The sequence below is a fragment of the Pagrus pagrus genome (genome assembly GCF_965226575.1).
Source record: "Pagrus pagrus genome assembly, chromosome: 22".
Classification (NCBI taxonomy): Eukaryota; Metazoa; Chordata; class Actinopteri; order Spariformes; family Sparidae; genus Pagrus; species Pagrus pagrus.
Genome location: NC_140204.1, coordinates 15,840,854 through 15,864,711, shown reverse-complemented (window position 1 = coordinate 15,864,711; position 23,858 = coordinate 15,840,854). Strand labels below are relative to the sequence as shown.

At 49.1% G+C, this 23,858-nt stretch overlaps 1 pseudogene across 1 annotated transcript in view; it reads left to right on the top strand.

The window, feature by feature from the left end:
• The first annotated feature begins 3,480 nt into the window (after positions 1–3,480).
• LOC311251272 overlaps positions 3,481–23,858 on the top strand; it is a 172,601-nt pseudogene continuing 152,223 nt past the window's right edge. Inside the window, exons 1-3 of the transcript in view lie at positions 3,481–3,484; positions 4,152–4,361; positions 15,579–15,694. The product of the transcript in view is annotated as an uncharacterized misc_RNA (transcript). The remainder of the gene's footprint in view (positions 3,485–4,151; positions 4,362–15,578; positions 15,695–23,858) is intronic.

Sequence of the window (23,858 nt, the reverse complement as noted above, 5' to 3'; positions counted from 1 at the left end):
AACAACAACAACTACCGCTGCCCCAACAACAACAACTACAGCTGCCCCAACAACAACAACAACAACAACAGCTGCCCAAACTACAACAACCACAGCTGCTCCAACAACAACTACCACAGTGGCTCCAACAACAACAACCACAGTGGCCCCAACAACAACAACCACAGCTGCTCCAACTACAACAACCACAGCGGCTCCAACAACAACCACTACAGCTACCCCAACTACAACAACCACAGCTGCCCCAACAATAACAACCACAGTGGCTCCGACAACAACAACCACAGCTGCTCTGACTACAACAACTACCGCTGCTCTGACTACAACAACTGCAGCTGCTCCAACTTCAACTACCACAGCTGCCCCAACAACAAATAATACAGCTGCAAGAACATCCACACCTGCTCCAACTACAACAACTACAGCTGCCCCAACAACAACCACATCTGCTCCAACAACAACCACTACCGCTGCCCCAACAACAACCACAGCAGCTCCAACTACAACTACAGTGCCCCCAACATCAACAACCACAGCAGCTCCAACAACAACTTCCACAGCTGCTCCAACTACAACAACTACAGCTGCCCCAACAACCACAGCTGCCCCAACAACAACAACAACAACAGCGGCTACAACAACAACAACCACAGTGGCCCCAACAACAACAACCACAGCTTCTCCAACTACAACAACCACAGCGGCTCCAACAACAACCACTACCGCTGCCCCAACAACAACAACAACCACAGCTGCCCCAACAACAATAACCACAGCGGCTCCAACAACAACAACCACGGCTGCCCAAACAACAACAATCACACTTGCTCCAACTACAACAACTACAGCTGCCCCAACAACCACAGCTGCCCCAACAACAACAACAACAGCAACAGCGGCTCCAACAACAACCACAGCTGCCCCAACTACAATAACCACAGCTGCTCCAACAACAACCACTACCGCTGCCCCAACAACAACAACTACAGCTGCCCCAACAACAACAACAACAGCTGCCCCAACTACAACAACCACAGCGGCTCAAACTACAATAACCACAGCTGTCTCAACAACGACAACCACAGCTGCTCCAACTACAACAACTGCAGCTGCTCCAACCACAACAACCACAGCGGCTCCAACAACAACCACTACCGCTGCCCCAACAACAACAACCACAGCTGCTCAAACTACAACAACCACAGCTGCCTCAACTACTACAACCACAGCAGCGCCAACAACAACAACAACCATAGCTGCCCTAACAACAACAACCACAGCAGCTCAAACAACAACAACTACAGCTGCCCCAACTACAACAACCACAGCTGCTCCAACTACAACAACCACAGCTGCCCTAACAACAACAATCACAGCAGATGCAACAACTACAACAACCACAACTGCCCCAATAACATCAACTACAACTGTTCCAACAACAACCACAGCTGCTCCAACTACAACAACCACAGCTGTCCCAACAACAACAGCTGCTCCAACTACAACAACCACAGCTGCCCGAACAACAACATCCACAGCTGTCCCCACAACAACAACTACAGCTGTCCCAACAACAACAACCACAGCAGCTCAAACAACAACAACTACAGCTTCCACAACAACAGCAACCACAGTGGCTCCAACAACATCTACCGCTGCTCAGACTACAACAACCACAGCTGACCCAACAACAACAACTACAACTCTTTCAACAGCGACAGATGCTCCAACTACAACACCTACAGCTGCACGAACTACAACAACCACAGCTGCCCCAACTACAACCACAGCTTCACGAACAACAGCAACCACAACTGCTCCAACTACAACAACCACAGCTGCCCCAACAACAACCACAACTGCTCCAACTACAACCACAGCTGCTTCAGCAACAACAAGCACAGCTGCTACAACTACAACAACTACAGCTACCTTAACAACAACAACCACAGCTGCTCAAACAACAACGACAGCTGCTCCAACTACAAAAACCACAGCTGCCCGAACAACAACATCCACAGCTGTCCCCACAACAACAACTACAGCTGTCCCAACAACAACAACCACAGCTGCTCCAACTACAACAACCACAGCTGCCTCAACTACAACAACCACAGCAGCGCCAAAAACAACAACCATAGCTGCCCTAACAACAACAACCACAGCAGCTCAAACAACAACAACTACAGCTGCCCCAACTACAACAACCACAACTGGTCCAACAACAACAACCACAGCTGCTCCAACTACAACAACCACAGCTGCCCCAACAACAGCCACCACAGTGGCTCCAACAACAACATCTACCGCTGCTCTGACTACAACAACCACAGCTGCCCCAACAACAACTACAACTGTTTCAACAACCACAGATGCTCCAACTACAACACCTACAGCTGCATTAACTACAACAACCACAGCTGCCCTAACTACAACAACTACAGCTTCAGCAACAACAACCACAACTGCTCCAACTACAACCACAGCTGCTTCAACAACAACAACCACAGCTGCTACAACTACAACAACTACAGCTAACTTAACAACAACAACCGCAGCTGCTCAAACAACCACAGCTGCTGCAACTACAACAACCAAAGCTCCCCTAACAACAACCACAGCAGCTCCAACAACAACAACTACAGCTCCCCCAACAACAACAACCACAGCTGTTCCAACAACAACTACCACAGCTGCAGCAACCACAACACCTGCTGCAACAACCACTGACCCTGTTACTTATGTCATATCAGTAACTTTAGAAAATGAAATCTTTACCGATGACTTGAACAACTCCACCAGCCCTCGATTCATAGAACTCGCAGGAAAAGCTACAGCTCTTGTAAGTAATTTTAAAGTTATTGCATTTTCAATTGATTTTGTCAGTACCAAGCGTTATTATTGGGACAGAAAGATTGAGCTGAAATACAAGATACTTAATCATTCAAAACGTATTTCAGTGAAAACTTCATTTTGTTAAATTCCTTTAGAAGCATTGCGTGCTTGACGGCTAATCAAGCGTTTTAAATCTTGTTGTCTTTCTGCAGTGTAATCAAATTTACGAAGCAAGATTTGGTTCTGACTTTGACCAGTGCATTGTGAGACAATTCAGGTAAAAACATTTTTAACAGTGGTTTAAGACTCGGTATCCATCTTTATGGTCTTAACGTGTGTATCTTCTGATGTTGATAGTGTCACTGTTAAAATAATTCTGCGTTGATTTAGAACTGGAGGAAGCGGATCGGAGTCAGCTCAAAGTTCAAACGAGGTTTTAATCTTGTCGAAGAGGAGCATTCACAGAGCAACACGCAGGTCAGTAACAAAGGAAAGACTCAATATCAGAAGAGCAAAGCTTGGTTTATATCTGTCTTTGTGGGTGTGTTTTCACTTTGACAGCTACTAATTTATGCCCTCCTGCACTTAAAGAAAGAATTCACAGAGAAGGAAGTGTTCACCTTCAGTGATTACTCAATACCTTACATGGGTCATAAAACAACCTAAAGCTAGTCATAAAACAAGGTCACATATAACAGGTCACAGTTCACGTTAAACAGTCTCTCTGAATAGGGCTGTGTAAACTTAAATTTACATTCCTACATAAAGTACAAAATTCTCATCACAGTCACCTACATTACAAATGACACGTAGCTAGAATGGTCTCATCATTATTTGACATTTGTCCTATTTTGTTTTATGATACAGGGCTGCTCCAGCTCAACGAACACGTGCGCAAGGAACTGAAGTAGAGTTTTCAGTTGTGTTCAATCGGTCTGTAGCAGAACTCCCAATGAATACTGATGTTGTTCAAACCTTAGTTGATGCTGCAAATGATTCCAACACCTTCAATGTGACCTTTGGTGCCTCGTCAGTTGCATTAGTATGTAAGTAAACTGTTTAGCCATATACGTCTGTTATACTGGTGCTCAGTGATGTCAGTCTGATAGCAAACAAGGACAAAGAAATGCCTTTGGATCAGGTGCAAGTACTTTTTTAGTTTTTAACCTATTACTTAAAACATGTTTTTACAGCGGGTCAAGTTCCTGCAACTACAATAGCTGCAACGACAACTGCTGCAACTACAGTTGCTACAACAACAACTACAGCTGCTCTGACAACAACAACCACAGCTTCCCTAACAACCACAACCATAGCTGCCCAAACAACAACCACAGCTGCCCAAACAACAGCCACAGCTGCTCCGACAACAACCACAGCTGCTCCAACAACTACAGCTGCCCTAACAACAACAACTACAGCTGTCCCAAAGACAACCACAGCTGCTCCAACTACAACAACTACAGCTGCACCAACAACAACCACAGCTGCACCAACAACAACCACAGCTGCTCCAACTACAACAAGTACTGCTGCCCCAACAACAACAACTACAGCTGCCCCTACAACAACTACAGCTGCCCCAACGACAACTACCACAGCTGCTCCAACTTCAACAACCGCAGCTGCCCCGACAACAAAAACCACAGCTGCCCCAACGACAACTATCACAGCGGCTCCAACTTCAACAACCGCAACTGCCCCAACAACAAAAACCACAGCTGCACCAACAACAACCACAGCTGCTCCAACTGTAACAACCACAGCTGCTCCAACTACAACAACTACCACAGCTGCTCCAACTACAACAACGACAGCAGCTCCAACAACAACCACAGCTGCACCAACAACAGCCACAGCTGCTCCAACTACAACAAGTACTGCTGCCCCAACAACAACAACTACAGCTGCCCCAACGACAACTACCACAGCTGCTCCAACTTCAACAACCGCAGTTGCCCCAACAACAAAAACCACAGCTGCCCCAACGACAACTACCACAGATGCTCCAACTTCCACAACCGCAGCTGCCCCAACAACAACAACCACAGTGGCCCCAACAACAACAACCACACCTGCTGCAACTACAACAACCACAGCTGCCCCAACAACAACAACCACAGCGGCTCCAACAACAACAACAACTACTGCTGCTCCAACAACAACAACCACGGCTGCACGAACAACAACCACAGCTGCTCCAACTACAACAACCACAGTGGCCCCAACAACAACAACCACACCTGCTGCAACTACAACAACAGCAGCTGCCCCAACAACAACAACCACAGCTGTTCCAACAACAACAACCACAGCTGCACGAACAACAACCACAGCTGCTCCAACTACAACAACCACAGTGGCCCCAACAACAACAACCACACCTGCTGCAACTACAACAACAGCAGCTGACCAAACAACAACAACCACAGTGGCGCCAACAACAACTACCACAGTGGTCCCAACAACAACAACAACCACTAATGCTGCCCCAACAACAACAACCACTAATGCTCCAACTACAACAACTACAGTGGCTCCAACATCAACAACCACAGCAGCTCCAACAACAACAACAACAGCGGCTCCAACTACAACAACCACAGCTGCCCCAACAACAACAACCACAGCTGCTCCAACTACAACGAACACAGCTGCTCCAACAACAACCACTACCGCTACCCCAACAACAACTACAACTGCCCCAACAACCACAGCTGCCCTAACAACAACAACAACAACAAGAGTGGCTCCAACAACAACAACCACAGCTGCTCCAACAACAACAACCACAGCGGCACCAACAACAACAATCACGGCTGCTCCAACAAAAAGAACTACAGCTGCTCCAACAACAACAACCACAGCAGCTCCAACAACAACTAGCACAGCTGCTCCAATTATAACAACCACAGCTGCTCCAACAACAACCACTACCGCCACCCCAACAACAACAACAGAAACAACAACAACTACAACTGCCCCAACAACAACAACAACCGCAGCTGCCCCAGCAACAACAACCACAGCAGCTCCAACAACAACAACAACAGCGGCTCCAACTACAACAACCACAGCTGCCCCAACAACAACAACCACAGCTGCTCCAACTACAACGAACACAGCTGCTCCAACAACAACCACTACCGCTACCCCAACAACAACTACAACTGCCCCAACAACAACAACAACCACAGCTGCCCTAACAACAACAACAACAACAACAACAAGAGTGGCTCGAACAACAACAACCACAGCTGCTCCAACAACAACAACCACAGTGGCTCCAACAACAACAATCACGGCTGCTCCAACTAAAACAACTACAGCTGCTCCAACAACAACAACCACAGCAGCTCCAACAACAACTAGCACAGCTGCTCCAATTACAACGACCACAGCTGCTCCAACAACAACCACTACCGCTACCCCAACAACAACAACAACTACAACTGCCCCAACAACAACAACCACAGCTGCCCTAACAACAACAACAACAACCACAGCTGCTCCACCTACAACAACTACGGTGGCCCCAACAGCAACAACCACAGCTGCTCCACCTACAACAAGTACTGCTGCCCCAACAACAACAACTACAGCTGCCCCTACAACAACTACAGCTGCCCCAACGACAACTACCACAGCTGCTCCAACTTCAACAACCGCAGCTGCCCCGACAACAAAAACCACAGCTGCCCCAACGACAACTATCACAGCGGCTCCAACTTCAACAACCGCAACTGCCCCAACAACAAAAACCACAGCTGCACCAACAACAACCACAGCTGCTCCAACTGTAACAACCACAGCTGCTCCAACTACAACAACTACCACAGCTGCTCCAACTACAACAACGACAGCAGCTCCAACAACAACCACAGCTGCACCAACAACAGCCACAGCTGCTCCAACTACAACAAGTACTGCTGCCCCAACAACAACAACTACAGCTGCCCCAACGACAACTACCACAGCTGCTCCAACTTCAACAACCGCAGTTGCCCCAACAACAAAAACCACAGCTGCCCCAACGACAACTACCACAGATGCTCCAACTTCCACAACCGCAGCTGCCCCAACAACAACAACCACAGTGGCCCCAACAACAACAACCACACCTGCTGCAACTACAACAACCACAGCTGCCCCAACAACAACAACCACAGCGGCTCCAACAACAACAACAACTACTGCTGCTCCAACAACAACAACCACGGCTGCACGAACAACAACCACAGCTGCTCCAACTACAACAACCACAGTGGCCCCAACAACAACAACCACACCTGCTGCAACTACAACAACAGCAGCTGCCCCAACAACAACAACCACAGCTGTTCCAACAACAACAACCACAGCTGCACGAACAACAACCACAGCTGCTCCAACTACAACAACCACAGTGGCCCCAACAACAACAACCACACCTGCTGCAACTACAACAACAGCAGCTGACCAAACAACAACAACCACAGTGGCGCCAACAACAACTACCACAGTGGTCCCAACAACAACAACAACCACTAATGCTGCCCCAACAACAACAACCACTAATGCTCCAACTACAACAACTACAGTGGCTCCAACATCAACAACCACAGCAGCTCCAACAACAACAACAACAGCGGCTCCAACTACAACAACCACAGCTGCCCCAACAACAACAACCACAGCTGCTCCAACTACAACGAACACAGCTGCTCCAACAACAACCACTACCGCTACCCCAACAACAACTACAACTGCCCCAACAACCACAGCTGCCCTAACAACAACAACAACAACAAGAGTGGCTCCAACAACAACAACCACAGCTGCTCCAACAACAACAACCACAGCGGCACCAACAACAACAATCACGGCTGCTCCAACAAAAAGAACTACAGCTGCTCCAACAACAACAACCACAGCAGCTCCAACAACAACTAGCACAGCTGCTCCAATTATAACAACCACAGCTGCTCCAACAACAACCACTACCGCCACCCCAACAACAACAACAACAGAAACAACAACAACTACAACTGCCCCAACAACAACAACAACCGCAGCTGCCCCAGCAACAACAACCACAGCAGCTCCAACAACAACAACAACAGCGGCTCCAACTACAACAACCACAGCTGCCCCAACAACAACAACCACAGCTGCTCCAACTACAACGAACACAGCTGCTCCAACAACAACCACTACCGCTACCCCAACAACAACTACAACTGCCCCAACAACAACAACAACCACAGCTGCCCTAACAACAACAACAACAACAACAACAAGAGTGGCTCGAACAACAACAACCACAGCTGCTCCAACAACAACAACCACAGTGGCTCCAACAACAACAATCACGGCTGCTCCAACTAAAACAACTACAGCTGCTCCAACAACAACAACCACAGCAGCTCCAACAACAACTAGCACAGCTGCTCCAATTACAACGACCACAGCTGCTCCAACAACAACCACTACCGCTACCCCAACAACAACAACAACTACAACTGCCCCAACAACAACAACCACAGCTGCCCTAACAACAACAACAACAACCACAGCTGCTCCACCTACAACAACTACGGTGGCCCCAACAGCAACAACCACAGCAGCTCCAACAACAACAACAGCGGCTCCAACTACAACAACCACAGCTGCCCCAACAACAACAACCACAGTGGCTCCAACAATAACTACCACAGCTGCCCCAACTACCACCACAGCTGCTCCAACTACAACAAGCACAGCTGCCCCAACAACGACAACCAGAGTGGCTCCAACAACAACACCTACCGCTGCTTCAACTACAACGCCAGCTGCTACAACTACTGCTACCACAGCTTCCCCTACAACTACTACCACAGCTGCCCCAACTACAACAACAGCTGCTCCAACTACAACAAGCACAGCTGCCCCAACAACAACCACAGCAGCTCCAACAACAACGATTACCGCTGCTCCAACTACAACTACAGCTGCTCCAACTACAGCTACCACAGTGGCACCATCAACAACCACTACCGCTACCCCGACAACAACAACCACAGCTGCTCCAACTACAGCTACCACAGTTGCACCATCAACAACCACTACCGCTGCCCCGACAACAACAACCACAGCTGCTCCAACTACAACAACCACAGCTGCCCCAACAACAACTACCACAGTGGTTCCAACAACAACCACTACTGGTGGCCCGACAAGAACAACCACAGCTGCTCCAACTACAACAACCACAGCTGCCCCAACAACAACAACCACAGTGGCTCCAACAACAACTACCACAGTGATTCCCACAACAACCACTACTGTTGCTCCGATAACTACAACTACCGCTGCTCTGACTAAAACAACCACAGCTGATCCAACTACAACAACCACAGCTGCCCCAATTACAACTACCACAGTTGTTCAAACAACAACCACTACTGCTGCCCCGACAACAACAACCACACCTGCTCCAACAACAGCAACTACCCCTGCTCCAACTACAACAACTACAGCTGCCCCAACAACAACAACCACAGCTGTCCCAACGACAACGACAGCTGCTCCAACTACAACAACTACAGCTGCACCAACAACAACAACCACAGCTGCACGAACAACAGCCACAGCTGCTACAACTACAACAACCACAGTGGCCCCAACAACAACAACCACACCTGCTGCAACTACAACAACAGCAGCTGACCAAACAACAACAACCACAGTGGCGCCAACAACAACAACCACACCTGCTGCAACTACAACAACCACAGCTGCCCCAACAACAACAACCACAGTGGCTCCAACTACAACAACCACAGCGGCTCCAACAACAACCACTACCGCTGCCCCAAGAACAACAACGACAGCTGGTCCAACTACAACAAACACAGCTGCCCCAAAAACAACTACCACAGTGGTTCCCACAACAACCACTACTGTTGCTCCGATAACTACAACTACCGCTGCTCTGACTGCAACAACCACAGCTGCTCCAACTACAACAACCACAGCTGCCCCAATTACAACTACCACAGTTGTTCGAACAACAACCACTACTGCTGCCCCGACAACAACAACCACACCTGCTCCAACAACAGCAACTACCCCTGCTCCAACTACAACAACTACAGCTGCCCCTACAACAACAACCACAGCTGTTCCAACAACAACAACCACAGCTGCACGAACAACAACCACAGCTGCTCCAACTACAACAACCACAGTGGCCCCAACAACAACAACCACACCTGCTGCAACTACAACAACCACAGCTGCCCCAACAACAACAACCACAGCGGCTCCAACAACAACAACTACTGCTGCTCCAACAACAACAACCACGGCTGCACGAACAACAACCACAGCTGGTCCAACTACAACAACCACAGTGGCCCCAACAACAACAACCACACCTGCTGCAACTACAACAACAGCAGCTGACCAAACAACAACAACCACAGTGGCGCCAACAACAACTACCACAGTGGTTCCAACAACAACAACAACAACCACTAATGCTGCCCCGACAACAACAACCACAGTTGCTTCAACTACAACAACCACAGCTGCCCCAACAACAACAACCACAGTGGCTCCAACTACATCTACCACAGCTGCTCCAACTACAACAACCACAGTGGCTCCAACAACAACCTCTACCGCTGCCCCAACAACAACAACCACAGCTGCTCCAACTACAACAACTACAGTGGCTCCAACATCAACAACCACAGCAGCTCCAACAACAACAACAACAACAGCAGCTCCAACTACAACAACCACAGCTGCCCCAACAACAACAACCACAGCTGCTCCAACTACAACGAACACAGCTGCCCCAATTACAACTACCACAGTTGTTCGAACAACAACCACTACTGCTGCCCCGACAACAACAACCACACCTGCTCCAACAACAGCAACTACCCCTGCTCCAACTACAACAACTACAGCTGCCCCAACAACAACAACCACAGCTGTCCCAACGACAACCACAGCTGCTCCAACAACAACCACTACCGCTACCCCAACAACAACAACAACAACTACAACTGCCCCAACAACAACAACAACAACAACAACCACAGCTGCCCTAACAACAACAACAACAACAAGAGTGGCTCCAACAACAACAACCACAGCTGCTCCAACTACAACTACTACCGCTGCCCCAACGACAACAACCACAGTGTCTCCAACAACAACCATTACCGCTGCCCCAACAACAACAACCACAGCTGGTCCAACTACAACAAACACAGCTGCCCCAAAAACAACTACCACAGTGATTCCCACAACAACCACTACTGTTGCTCCGATAACTACAACTACCGCTGCCCTGACTATAGCAACCACAGCTGCTCCAACTACAACAACCACAGCTGCCCCAATTACAACTACCACAGTTGTTCAAACAACAACCACTACTGCTGCCCCGACAACAACAACCACAGCTGTCCCAACGACAACGACAGCTGCTCCAACTACAACAACTACAGCTGCACCAACAACAACAACCACAGCTGCACGAACAACAACCACAGCTGCTCCAACTACAACAACCACAGTGGCTCCAGCAACAACACCTACCGCTGCTTCAACTACAACGCCAGCTGCTACAACTACTGCTACCACAGCTACCCCTACAACTACTACCACAGTTGCCCCAACTACAACAACAGTTGCTCCAACTACAACAAGCACAGCTGCCCCAACAACGACAGCCACAGCAGCTCCAACAACAATGACTACCGCTGCTCCAACTACAACTACAGCTGCTCCAACTACAACATCCACAGTGGCTCCAACAACAACCTCTACCACTGCCCCAACAACAACAACCACAGCTGCTCCAACTACAACAACTACAGTGGCTCCAACATCAACAACCACAGCAGCTCCAACAACAACCACCACAGCGGCTCCAACTACAACAACCACAGCGGCTCCAACAACAACCACTACCGCTGCCCCAACAACAACAACTACAGCTGCCCCAACAACAACAACCACAGCTGTTCCAACAACAACAACCACAGCTGCACGAACAACAACCACAGCTGGTCCAACTACAACAACCACAGTGGCCCCAACAACAACAACCACACCTGCTGCAACTACAACAACAGCAGCTGACCAAACAACAACAACCACAGTGGCGCCAACAACAACTACCACAGTGGTTCCAACAACAACAACAACAACAACCACTAATGCTGCCCCGACAACAACAACCACAGTTGCTACAACTACAACAACCACAGTGGCCCCAACAACAACAACCACACCTGCTGCAACTACAACAACAGCAGCTGACCAAACAACAACAACCACAGTGGCGCCAACAACAACAACCACACCTGCTGCAACTACAACAACCACAGCTGCCCCAACAACAACAACCACAGCGGCTCCAACTACAACAACCACAGCGGCTCCAACAACAACCACTACCGCTGCCCCAAGAACAACAACGACAGCTGGTCCAACTACAACAAACACAGCTGCCCCAAAAACAACTACCACAGTGGTTCCCACAACAACCACTACTGTTGCTCCGATAACTACAACTACCGCTGCTCTGACTGCAACAACCACAGCTGCTCCAACTACAACAACCACAGCTGCCCCAATTACAACTACCACAGTTGTTCGAACAACAACCACTACTGCTGCCCCGACAACAACAACCACACCTGCTCCAACAACAGCAACTACCCCTGCTCCCACTACAACAACTACAGCTGCCCCAACAACAACAACCACAGCTGTTCCAACAACAACAACCACAGCTGCACGAACAACAACCACAGCTGCTCCAACTACAACAACCACAGTGGCCCCAACAACGACAACCACACCTGCTGCAATTACAACAACCACAGCGGCTCCAACAACAACAACTACTGCTGCTCCAACAACAACAACCACGGCTGCACGAACAACAACCACAGCTGCTCCAACTACAACAACCACAGTGGCCCCAACAACAACAACCACACCTGCTGCAACTACAACAACAGCAGCTGCCCCAACAACAACAACCACAGCTGTTCCAACAACCACAGCTGCACGAACAACAACCACAGCTGGTCCAACTACAACAACCACAGTGGCCCCAACAACAACAACCACACCTGCTGCAACTACAACAACAGCAGCTGACCAAACAACAACAACCACAGTGGCGCCAACAACAACTACCACAGTGGTTCCAACAACAACAACAACAACCACTAATGCTGCCCCGACAACAACAACCACAGTTGCTTCAACTACAACAACCACAGCTGCCCCAACAACAACAACCACAGTGGCTCCAACTACAACTACCACAGCTGCTCCAACTACAACAACCACAGTGGCTCCAACAACAACCTCTACCGCTGCCCCAACAACAACAACCACAGCTGCTCCAACTACAACAACTACAGTGGCTCCAACATCAACAACCACAGCAGCTCCAACAACAACAACAACAACAACAGCAGCTCCAACTACAACAACCACAGCTGCCCCAACAACAACAACCACAGCTGCTCCAACTACAACGAACACAGCTGCCCCAATTACAACTACCACAGTTGTTCGAACAACAACCACTACTGCTGCCCCGACAACAACAACCACACCTGCTCCAACAACAGCAACTACCCCTGCTCCAACTACAACAACTACAGCTGCCCCAACAACAACAACCACAGCTGTCCCAACGACAACCACAGCTGCTCCAACAACAACCACTACCGCTACCCCAACAACAACAACAACAACTACAACTGCCCCAACAACAACAACAACCACAGCTGCCCTAACAACAACAACAACAACAAGAGTGGCTCCAACAACAACAACCACAGCTGCTCCAACTACAACTACTACCGCTGCCCCAACGACAACAACCACAGTGTCTCCAACAACAACCATTACCGCTGCCCCAACAACAACAACCACAGCTGGTCCAACTACAACAAACACAGCTACCCCAAAAACAACTACCACAGTGATTCCCACAACAACCACTACTGTTACTCCGATAACTACAACTACCGCTGCCCTGACTATAGCAACCACAGCTGCTCCAACTACAACAACCACAGCTGCCCCAATTACAACTACCACACATGTTCAAACAACAACCACTACTGCTGCCCCGACAACAACAACCACACCTACTCCAACAACAGCAACTACCCCTGCTCCAACTACAACAACTACAGCTGCACCAACAACAACAACCACAGCTGCACGAACAACAACCACAGCTGCTCCAACTACAACAACCACAGTGGCTCCAGCAACAACACCTACCGCTGCTTCAACTACAACGCCAGCTGCTACAACTACTGCTACCACAGCTACCCCTACAACTACTACCACAGTTGCCCCAACTACAACAACAGTTGCTCCAACTACAACAAGCACAGCTGCCCCAACAACGACAGCCACAGCAGCTCCAACAACAATGACTACCGCTGCTCCAACTACAACTACAGCTGCTCCACCTACAACATCCACAGTGGCTCCAACAACAACCTCTACCACTGCCCCAACAACAACAACCACAGCTGCTCCAACTACAACAACTACAGTGGCTCCAACATCAACAACCACAGCAGCTCCAACAACAACCACCACAGCGGCTCCAACTACAACAACCACAGCGGCTCCAACAACAACCACTACCGCTGCCCCAACAACAACAACTACAGCTGCCCCAACAACAACAACAACAGCTGCCCCAACTACAACAACCACAGCTGCTCCATCAACAACTACCACAGTGGCTCCAACAACAACAACCACAGCGGCTCCAACAACAACCACTACCGCTGCCCCAACAACAACAACCACAGCTGTTCCAACAACAACAACCACAGCTGCTCCAACTACAACAACCACAGCTGCCCCAACAACAACAACCACAGTTGCCCCAACAACAACAACCACAGCTGCCCCAGCAACAACAACCACAGCTGCACGAACAACAACCACAGCTGCTCCAACTACAACAACCACAGCTGACCAAACAACAACAACCACAGTGGGGCCAACAACAATCACTACCTCTGCCCCGACAGCAACAACTGCTTCCCCAATTACAACAACTACAGCTGCTCCAACAACTGCCACAGTGGTTCCAACAACAACAACAACCACTAATGCTGCCCCGACAAGAACAACCACATTTGCTTCAACTACAACAACCACAGTGGCCCCAACAACAACAACCACACCTGCTGCAACTACAACAATCACAGCTGCCGCAACAACAACAACCACAGCGGCTCCAACAACAACAACAACAACAACAACAACTACTGCTACTCCAACTACAACAAATACAGCTGCCCCGACAACAATAACCACAGCTGCCCTGACAACAACTACCACAGCTGCTCCAACTACAACAACCACAGCTGCTCCAACTACAACAACTACCACAGCTGCTCCAACTACAACAACGACAGCAGCTCCAACAACAACCACAGCTACACCAACACCAACAACAACAACCACAGCTGCTCCAACTACAACAACCACAGCTTCTCCATCTCCAACAACCACAGCTGCTCCAACTACAACAACTACAGTACCTCCAACAACAACAACCACAGCAGCTCCAACAACAAGTAGCACAGCTGCTCCAACTACAACAACCACAGCGGCTCCAACAACAACCACTACCACTGCCCCAACAACAACTACAGCTGCCCCAACAACAACAACAACAGCTGCCCCAACTACAACAACCACAGCTGCTCCAACAACAACTACCACAGTGGCTCCAACAACAACAACCACAGCTGCCCCAACTACAACAACCACAGCTCCAACAACAACTACCACAGTGGCTCCAACAACAACAACCACAGTGGCCCCAACAACAACAACCACAGCTGCTCGAACTACAACAACCACAGCGGCTCCAACAACAACCACTACAGCTACCCCAACTACAACAACCACAGCTGCCCCAACAATAACAACGACAGTGGCTCCGACAACAACAACCACAGCTGCTCTGACTACAACAAACACAGCTGCCCCAACAACAACAACCACAGTGGCTCCAACAACAACTACCACAGCTGCTTCAACTACAACAACCACAGTGGCACCAAGAACAACCTCTACCGCTGCCCCAACAACAACAACCACAGCTGCTCCAACTACAACAACTACAGTGGCTCCAACATCAACAACCACAGCAGCTCCAACAACAAAAACCACAGCGGCTCCAACTACAACAATCACAGCGGCTCCAACAACAACCACTACCGCTGCCCCAACAACAACAACTACAGCTGCCCCAACAACAACAACAACAGCTGCCCCAACTACAACAACCACAGCTGCTCCATCAACAACTACCACAGTGACTCCAACAACAACAACCACAGCGGCTCCAACAACAACCACTACCGCTGCCCCAACAACAACAACCACAGCTGTTCCAACAACAACAACCACAACTGCACGAACAACAACCACAGCTCGCCCAACAACAACAACCACAGTGGCTCCAACAACAACACCTACCGCTGCTTCAACTACAACGCCAGCTGCAACAACTACTGCTACCACAGCTACCCCTACAACTACTACCACAGCTGCCCCAACTACAACAACAGTTGCTCCAACTACAACAAGCACAGCTGCCCCAACAACGACAGCCACAGCAGCTCCAACAACAATGACTACCGCTGCTCCAACTACAACTACAGCTGCTCCAACTACAACATCCACAGTGGCTCCAACAACAAAAACCACAGCGGCTCCAACTACAACAATCACAGCGGCTCCAACAACAACCACTACCGCTGCCCCAACAACAACAACTACAGCTGCCCCAACAACAACAACAACAGCTGCCCCAACTACAACAACCACAGCTGCTCCATCAACAACTACCACAGTGGCTCCAACAACAACAACCACAGCGGCTCCAACAACAACCACTACCGCTGCCCCAACAACAACAACCACAGCTGCCCCAACAACAACAACCACAGCTGCACGAACAACAACAACCACAGCGGCTCCAACAACAACCACTACCGCTGCCCCAACAACAACAACCACAGCGTCCCCAACAACAACAACCACAGCTGTTCCAACAACAACAACCACAACTGCACGAACAACAACCACAGCTCGCCCAACAACAACAACCACAGTGGCTCCAACAACAACACCTACCGCTGCTTCAACTACAACGCCAGCTGCTACAACTACTGCTACCACAGCTACCCCTACAACTACTACCACAGCTGCCCCAACTACAACAACAGTTGCTCCAACTACAACAAGCACAGCTGCCCCAACAACGACAGCCACAGCAGCTCCAACAACAATGACTACCGCTGCTCCAACTACAACTACAGCTGCTCCAACTACAACATCCACAGTGGCTCCACCAACAACCTCTACCACTGCCCCAACAACAACAACCACAGCTGCTCCAACTACAACAACTACAGTGGCTCCAACATCAACAACCATAGCAGCTCCAACAACAACCACCACAGCGGCTCCAACTACAACAACCACAGCGGCTCCAACAACAACCACTACCGCTGCCCCAACAACAACAACTACAGCTGCCCCAACAACAACAACAACAGCTGCCCCAACTACAACAACCACAGCTGCTCCATCAACAACTACCACAGTGGCTCCAACAACAACAACCACAGCGGCTCCAACAACAACCACTACCGCTGCCCCAACAACAACAACCACAGCTGTTCCAACAACAACAACCACAGCTGCACGAACAACAACAACCACAGTGGCTCCGACAACAACAACCACAGCTGCTCTGACTACAACAACTACCGCTGCTCTGACTACAACAACTGCAGCTGCTCCAACTTCAACTACCACAGCTGCCCCAACAACAAATAATACAGCTGCAAGAACATCCACACCTGCTCCAACTACAGCAACTACAGCTGCCCAAACTACAACAACTACAGCTGCCCCAACAACAACCACAACTGCTCCAACAACAACCACTACCGCTGCCCCAACAACAACCACAGCAGCTCCAACTACAACTACAGTGCCTCCAACATCAACAACCACAGCAGCTCCAACAACAACTTCCACAGCTGCTCCAACTACAACAACTACAGCTGCCCCAACAACCACAGCTGCCCCAACAACAACAACAACAACAACAACAGCGGCTACAACAACAACAACCACAGTGACCCCAACAACAACAACCACAGCTTCTCCAACTACAACAACCACAGCGGCTCCAACAACAACCACTACCGCTGCCCCAACAACAACAACAACCACAGCTGCCCCAACAACAATAACCACAGCGGCTCCAACAACAACCACAGCTGCTCCAACAACAACAACCATGGGTTCCCAAACAACAACAATCACACTTGCTCCAACTACAACAACTACAGCTGCCCCAACAACCACAGCTGCCCCAACAACAACAGCAACAGCAACAGCAACAGCGGCTCCAACAACAACCACAGCTGCCCCAACTACAATAACCACAGCTGCTCCAACAACAACCACTACCGCTGCCCCAACAACAACAACTACAGCTGCCCCAACAACAACAACAACAGCTGCCCCAACTACAACAACCACAGCGGCTCAAACTACAATAACCACAGCTGTCTCAACAACGACAACCACAGCTGCTCCAACTACAACAACTGCAGCTGCTCCAACCACAACAACCACAGCGGCTCCAACAACAACCACTACCGCTGCCCCAACAACAACAACAACAGCTGCCCCAACAACAACTACCACAGTGGCTCCAACAACAACAACCACAGCTGCCACAACAACAACAACCACATCTGCCCCAACAACAACAACCACAGCGGCTCCAACAACAACAACCACTACCACAGCTGCTCCAACTACAACAACTACAGCTGGCCCAACAACCACAGCTGGCCCAACAACAACAATCACAGCTGCTCCAACTACAACAACTACAGCTGCTCCAACTACAACAACCACAGCGGCTCCAACAACAACCACTACCACTGCCCCGACAACAACTACAGCTGCCCCAACAACAACAACCACAGCTGCCCCAATAACAACTACAGCTGCCCCAACAACAACAACCACAGCTGCCCCAACAACTACCACAGTTGCTCCAACAACAACTACCACAGCTGCCCCAACAACAACTCCAACTGCTCCAACTACAGCTACCACAGTAGCTCCATCAACAACTACTACTGCTGCCCTGACAACAACAACCACAGCTGCTCCAACTACAACAACCACAGCAGCCCCAACAACAACAACCACAGTGGCTCCAACAACAACTGCCACAGCTGCTCCAACTACAACAACCACAGTGGCTCCAACAACAACAACTACCGCTGCCACAACAACAACAACCACAGCTGCTCCAACTACAACCACTGCAGCTTTACCAACCACAACAACTACACAAGCACCAACAACAACAACCACAGCTGCTCCAACTGCAAGAACTACAGCTGCTCTGAAAACAACAACCACAGCAGCTCCAACAACAACCACAGCTACCCCGACATCAACTACAGCTGCCCTGACAACAACAACCACAGCAGCTCCAACAACAACAACTACAGTGGCAACGACAACAACTACCACAGCTGCTCCAACAACAACAACCACAGCTGGCCCAACAACAACAACAACCACAGTGGCTCCAACAACAACTACCACAGTGGCTCCAACAACAACAACCACAGCTGCCACAACAACAACAACCACATCTGCCCCAGCAACAACAACCACAGCGGCTCCAACAACAACAACCACTACCACAGCTGCTCCAACTACAACAACTACAGCTGGCCCAACAACCACAGCTGGCCCAACAACAACAATCACAGCTGCTCCAACTACAACAACTACAGCTGCTCCAACTACAACAACCACAGCGGCTCCAACAACAACCACTACCACTGCCCCGACAACAACTACAGCTGCCCCAACAACAACAACCACAGCTGCCCCAATAACAACTACAGCTGCCCCAACAACAACAACCACAGCTGCCCCAACAACTACCACAGTTGCTCCAACAACAACTACCACAGCTGCCCCAACAACAACTCCAACTGCTCCAACTACAGCTACCACAGTAGCTCCATCAACAACCACTACTGCTGCCCTGACAACAACAACCACAGCTGCTCCAACTACAACAACCACAGCAGCCCCAACAACAACAACCACAGTGGCTCCAACAACAACTGCCACAGCTGCTCCAACTACAACAACCACAGTGGCTCCAACAACAACAACTACCGCTGCCACAACAACAACAACCACAGCTGCTCCAACTACAACCACTGCAGCTTTACCAACCACAACAACTACACAAGCACCAACAACAACAACCACAGCTGCTCCAAATGCAAGAACTACAGCTGCTCTGAAAACAACAACCACAGCAGCTCCAACAACAACCACAGCTACCCCGACATCAAATACAGCTGCCCTGACAACAACAACCACAGCAGCTCCAACAACAACAACCACAGTGGCAACGACAACAACTACCACAGCTGCTCCAACTACAACAACCACAGCTGGCCCAACAACAACAACAACCACAGTGGCTCCAACAACAACTACCACAGGTTCCCCAACTACAACCACAGCTGCTCCAACTACAACAAGCACAGCTGCCCCAACAACGACAACCACAGTGGCTACAACAACAATGACTACCGCTGCTCCAACTACAACTACAGCTGCTCCAACTACAGCTACCACAGTGGCTCCATTAACAACCACTACCGCTGCCCCGAAAAAAACAACAACAACCACATCTGCTCCAACTACAACAACAACAGCTGCCCAAACAACAACTACCACAGTGGTTCCAACAACAACAACCACAGTGGCACCAAGAACAACCTCTACCGCTGCCCCAACAACAACAACCACAGCTGCCCCAACAACAACTACCACAGCTGCTCCAACTACAACAAACACAGCTGCCCCAACAACAACAACCACAGTGGCTCCAACAACAACTACCACAGCTGCTTCAACTACAACAACCACAGTGGCACCAAGAACAACCTCTACCGCTGCCCCAACAACAACAACCACAGCTGCCCCAACAACAACTACCACAGTGGCTCCAACAACTACAGCTGCATTAACAACAACAACCACAGCTGCTCCAACTACAACAACAACAGCTGCCCAAACAACAACTACCACAGTGGTTCCAACAACAACAACCACAGTGGCACCAAGAACAACCTCTACCGCTGCCCCAACAACAACAACCACAGCTGCCCCAACAACAACTACCACAGCTGCTCCAACTACAACAAACACAGCTGCCCCAACAACAACAACCACAGTGGCTCCAACAACAACTACCACAGCTGCTTCAACTACAACAACCACAGTGGCACCAAGAACAACCTCTACCGCTGCCCCAACAACAACAACCACAGCTGCCCCAACAACAACTACCACAGTGGCTCCAACAACCACAGCTGCCACAACAACAACAACCACATCTGCCCCAGCAACAACAACCACAGCGGCTCCAACAACAACAACCACTACCACAGCTGCTCCAACTACAACAACTACAGCTGGCCCAACAACCACAGCTGGCCCAACAACAACAATCACAGCTGCTCCAACTACAACAACTACAGCTGCTCCAACTACAACAACCACAGCGGCTCCAACAACAACCACCACAGCTGCCCCAACAACAACTACCACAGTGGCTCCAACAACCACAGCTGCCACAACAACAACAACCACATCTGCCCCAGCAACAACAACCACAGCGGCTCCAACAACAACAACCACTACCACAGCTGCTCCAACTACAACAACTACAGCTGGCCCAACAACCACAGCTGGCCCAACAACAACAATCACAGCTGCTCCAACTACAACAACTACAGCTGCTCCAACTACAACAACCACAGCGGCTCCAACAACATCCACAGCTGCCCCAACTACAACAACTACAGCTTCAGCAACAACAACCACAACTGCTCCAACTACAACCACAGCTGCTTCAACAACAACAACCACAGCTGCTACAACTACAACAACTACAGCTAACTTAACAACAACAACCGCAGCTGCTCAAACAACCACAGCTGCTGCAACTACAACAACCAAAGCTCCCCTAACAACAACCACAGCAGCTCCAACAACAACAACTACAGCTCCCCCAACAACAACAACCACAGCTGTTCCAACAACAACTACCACAGCTGCAGCAACCACAACACCTGCTGCAACAACCACTGACCCTGTTACTTATGTCATATCAGTAACTTTAGAAAATGAAATCTTTACCGATGACTTGCTCAACTCCACCAGCCCTCGATTCATAGAACTCGCAGGAAAAGCTACAGCTCTTGTAAGTAATTTTAAAGTTATTGCATTTTCAATTGATTTTGTCAGTACCAAGCGTTATTATTGGGACAGAAAGATTGAGCTGAAATACAAGATACTTAATCATTCAAAACGTATTTCAGTGAAAACTTCATTTTGTTAAATTCCTTTAGAAGCATTGCGTGCTTGACGGCTAATCAAGCGTTTTAAATCTTGTTGTCTTTCTGCAGTGTAATCAAATTTACGAAGCAAGATTTGGTTCTGACTTTGACCAGTGCATTGTGAGACAATTCAGGTAAAAACATTTTTAACAGTGGTTTAAGACTCGGTATCCATCTTTATGGTCTTAACGTGTGTATCTTCTGATGTTGATAGTGTCACTGTTAAAATAATTCTGCGTTGATTTAGAACTGGAGGAAGCGGATCGGAGTCAGCTCAAAGTTCAAACGAGGTTTTAATCTTGTCGAAGAGGAGCATTCACAGAGCAACACGCAGGTCAGTAACAAAGGAAAGACTCAATATCAGAAGAGCAAAGCTTGGTTTATATCTGTCTTTGTGGGTGTGTTTTCACTTTGACAGCTACTAATTTATGCCCTCCTGCACTTAAAGAAAGAATTCACAGAGAAGGAAGTGTTCACCTTCAGTGATTACTCAATACCTTACATGGGTCATAAAACAACCTAAAGCTAGTCATAAAACAAGGTCACATATAACAGGTCACAGTTCACGTTAAACAGTCTCTCTGAATAGGGCTGTGTAAACTTAAATTTACATTCCTACATAAAGTACAAAATTCTCATCACAGTCACCTACATTACAAATGACACGTAGCTAGAATGGTCTCATCATTATTTGACATTTGTCCTATTTTGTTTTATGATACAGGGCTGCTCCAGCTCAACGAACACGTGCGCAAGGAACTGAAGTAGAGTTTTCAGTTGTGTTCAATCGGTCTGTAGCAGAACTCCCAATGAATACTGCTGTTGTTCAAACCTTAGTTGATGCTGCAAATGATTCCAACACCTTCAATGTGACCTTTGGTGCCTCGTCAGTTGCATTAGTATGTGAGTAAACTGTTTAGCCATATACGTCTGTTATACTGGTGCTCAGTGATGTCAGTCTGATAGCAAACAAGGACAAAGAAATGCCTTTGGATCAGGTGCAAGTACTTTTTTAGTTTTTAACCTATTACTTAAAACATGTTTTTACAGCGGGTCAAGTTCCTGCAACTACAATAGCTGCAACGACAACTGCTGCAACTACAGTTGCTACAACAACAACTACAGCTGCTCTGACAACAACAACCACAGCTTCCCTAACAACCACAACCATAGCTGCCCAAACAACAACCACAGCTGCCCAAACAACAGCCACAGCTGCTCCGACAACAACCACAGCTGCTCCAACAACTACAGCTGCCCTAACAACAACAACTACAGCTGTCCCAAAGACAACCACAGCTGCTCCAACTACAACAACTACAGCTGCACCAACAACAACCACAGCTGCACCAACAACAACCACAGCTGCTCCAACTACAACAAGTACTGCTGCCCCAACAACAACAACTACAGCTGCCCCTACAACAACTACAGCTGCCCCAACGACAACTACCACAGCTGCTCCAACTTCAACAACCGCAGCTGCCCCGACAACAA